We start from the raw sequence: 4,004 nt of genomic DNA on the forward strand, positions 1-4,004 counted from the left end.
GTCTCCTCCAGCACCAGAATTCAAAAGCATAAATTCTTCGGCAATTAGCCTTCTTTATGGTCCAGCTCTCACTTCCATACATAACGACTGGGAAAACCATGGCTTTAACTAAATGGATCTTCATGGACCCCTTCATGGATCGCTGCCTTGCCGTGGCGAAGGGGCTTGAATAACTCAGAGAAGCTATGAGCGATGCCGTGCAGGGCACCCAAGATGGACAGGTCATAGTGGAGAGTTTTGACCAGACGTGATCCACCTGGAGCAGGAACCGGCAAGCCACTCCAGTATCCCTGCCAAGAAAACTCCATGGACAAAGACTTTTTTGCCTAAAGGTGTATAATGAACCTCTTTGGGGAGAGCATTCCACAGACATGGAGCCACTGCAAAGAAGGCCCTGTTCTCATGTTGCCACCCTCTGGACCTCTCATGGAAGAGGCACGCGGAGGGCCTCAGAAGATGATCTCAGGGTCCAGGGTAGTTCATATGGGGAGACGCAGACCTTGTTGTATTGGGGTCCTGAGCCATTTAAGGCTTTATTAGTCAAAACCAGCACTTTGAATGGGATCCAGAAGCTAACTGACCGCTTGTGCAATCGGGAAATGGAAGGTAAGGCTGTTCATGGGGGGATGAAAATGGCTAGGAGAGAAAACTGAGAGAGCACTTCTTATTTTTAAAATATTTTTTATTAACTTTTCAGATTATACATTTCAAAAGGAACATCTTTCATTATAACCAAATCTTCAACGACTTCCCTCCCTCCCCGGAAATAGCGTGTGCTCACGTGGATGGGCACACGCTTCCCCCGCCCTCCAGCCCGCCGCACGATCGGTGCTGGAGACACCGGCCCGAGGCGCGGGAAGTTTGCTGGCCCCTTGTGGTGGGAATGTAAAAAGGTGAAATGCTTCTGGGAGATGATATATAACGAGATGAAAGAAATGTTGAAATATACATTCATAAAGAAACCAGAAGCATTTTTACTCGGCATTGTGGGGAGTGATATAAATAGAAAGGAATATAAGCTCTTTTTATATGCAATAACAGCAGCAAGAATATTACTGGCCCAAAAATGGAAGCAAGAAGAATTACCGAAGATTGAAGAATGGAGAATGAAGTTAATGGACTATGCAGAATTAGATAAACTAACAGGAAGGATTCGAAACCGTCGGGACCAGAAATTCATGGAAGACTGGAGTAAATTTACGGACTACTTCAAAAGTATTTGTGAAGATCAGACGACGTTTTTAGGTTTGCAAGAGGTTTCGTGAGGAGTATTATTGGAAGTATTGCAAAATTGGAGAAGGGGGAGGATGATTTGTTAAGAGGCAATATAAAGTTAAGAAATGCATAAGAAGTGGTTAAAACGGTGGATCATCAGAGGTGCTGATGGAAGTCTAAAAAGATTGTATAAGTGATAACTTTTGTGGTACATTTTATGTCAGCATCGCCCTAGAGCCAGTGCACCAACTGGACTCATGCACCTCAACCCCGACTGGGCTGGGCGAGCTGGGTAGCACCTCCAGAGACCTCCTTTCTCACAGGAACAGGTCACAGTGCTGTGGACTCACAGCTTAGAGCTGAGAGCACCGGGTTTACTGTCTCAATAATACAGTCGTTGCGCAGCAGAGTTTTGCAGAGTCTTGCAGAGTATAAACCACTCGGAGAGCAGCTCTGTAAAATATCTTCCTTTTATTCTGTAACTACAACTATGATACAAAACTATATACAGAGCTGAATATTCTAAGCATAAATCATGAATGTTAAGAAATTGCACGATCCAGAAAAGTATGGTTCCAGTAACTTGACTGTGGGATGTAGAAAATTAAGCGATATGTATGAAAAGGATGAAGCTTAAAGCAATATTTATGTTAAACTTAAGTTAAAATCAATTGACTAAAACTACTTTAAGTTAAGAAATATAACATTTGAAAAGTACAAAATAAGGAGTGAAACAAGGTAACAATTTGCTGATATTTTTTATTATAGAGAATGCAGGGTAAGGGAGATGTGAGGAGGTCCAATTAGTTATAAAAAAAATGTTATGAACAGTTGTGTTTTCTTTCATTTTTTCTTTTTTATATATTTTGTTGGTGTATTTGTATTTACTTCTTTGTTTGTTACTTCTTTTGGTGAAGGGATTTTGTGTGTTCAATATGTGTTTCTCTGTTTTATGTTTGAAAACTTAATAAAATATTTTATAAAAAAAATAATGAATATTCTAAGCATAAATCAATGCTACACTGAGAGTCAGCAGCTGCACTTAGCAGCAATCTTATCTCTAGAATCTCTAACACTCTCACTTTCTCGGATACACTGACTGACTGACTCTCTCTCTCACACACAGATATGTTGCTGGGCAGAATAAGTATATAGGCAGGACACGCCTCCTCCTCTCTGGAGAGTCAGCAGAGACCATCAGGAGATCATCAGGAGATTCTTGGGTATGGGAGGGGTGAAATCTCCTCATTTTATAATTTTTATGTTATAATCAATAAAAAGTAAAAAAAAGTTTGCTGACCCCTGAACTAGATGAGCCTCCAGCTCAACAAGTCTGTGATTCTGCAATAGTGCATGATAGATAGAGGTTTGTGTGTGAATCTTAGGTGCCAAAGGCCAGGACAAAAGCTACATTTCATCGAGGGCCACATTGGAAGCCCCGAACAATGCAGAGGACATCTGTAATCTGTACATTTTAGGGGCTTGTAATTTCCATAATTTGCATATCCTCTTTATGATGCTGGCAGAGGCCACATTGCAGTTCGTTGCAATGTTGCCGCAACAGACATGCTACCCGCCCCCACCTCTCTCTCTGTGAATATTGTTACCTTCAGCTGCGAAAAAATGATCTCTTGATCCATAAACTAGGGCAGCTCAGACATAATAAATGGGTATGCCTTTTATAAACTCGCCTCTCTGTTTTGTTCCTTTGGCAATCGACCAGGAACATTTTCGAAACTTAATGCTGCGAGGATGGATCTGAGAAAGAAAGAAAGAAAGAAAGAAAGAAAGAAAGAAAGAAAGAAAGAAAGATTATAGGTCAGTAAAAATTATGTTGTATTTGCTGTGGGGAAGGGGGAGGGTTAGAGCTGTGGGGACCTTAGGCTAATTCTCCCCTCCCCCTTTTCCTCAATATGAGATTAAAGGTAAAGGGACCCCTGACCATTAGGTCCAGTCGTGGCCGACTCTGGGTTGCGGCGCTCATTTCACTTTACTGGCCAAGGGAGCCAGCGTACAGCTTCTTGGGTCATGTGGCCAGCATGACTAAGCCGCTTCTGGCGAACCAGAGCAGCGCACGGGAAACGCCGTTTACCTTCCTACCGGAGTGGTACCTATTTATCTACTAGCACTGGTGTGCATTTGAACTGCTAGGTTGGCAGGAGCAGGGACTGAGAAACGGGAGCTCACCCCCATCGTGGGGATTCGAACCGCCGACCTTCTGATCGGCAAACCCTAGGCTCTGTGGTTTAACGCACAGCACCACCCGTGTCCCCAATACAAGATTAATGGTGAGCAAAATACCAACTACTCAAAATGTGATTCAAGGCTCTATTTTCAGCCTTGAGGACTTGCAGGTTTTCTGAAGAACTAAGTCTGCAACAGCAAATTCGTGAATGTGGTATCTGATTGCACAACTGTTAATGCACGCAAAATTTGCATGCGCACTTGCCAGTCACACATAAAAATCCCAACGGGAGTAGTAAGGATGTGGAATCATCTTTTTCTGGATGCCTGGAGGCGGTTGGAGGATGGATGGCGGCTAACAGATTGAGGTTGAATCCTGACAAGACAGAAGTACTGTTTTGTGGGGTCAGGGATGGGCAAGGTGTGAAGGACTCTCTGGTTCCTGAATGGTGACTGTGCCCCTGAAGGACCAGGTGCACAGCCTGGGAGTCATTCTGGACTCACAGCTGTCCATGGAGGCGCAGGTCAGTTCTGTGTCCAGGGCAGCTGTCTACCAGCTCCATCTGGTACGCAGGATGAGACCCTACCTGCCCGCGGACTGTCTC

Source organism: Podarcis liolepis (assembly GCF_965112155.1).
Source record: "Podarcis liolepis genome assembly, chromosome: 12".
In the NCBI taxonomy this organism is placed as follows: Eukaryota; Metazoa; Chordata; class Lepidosauria; order Squamata; family Lacertidae; genus Podarcis; species Podarcis liolepis.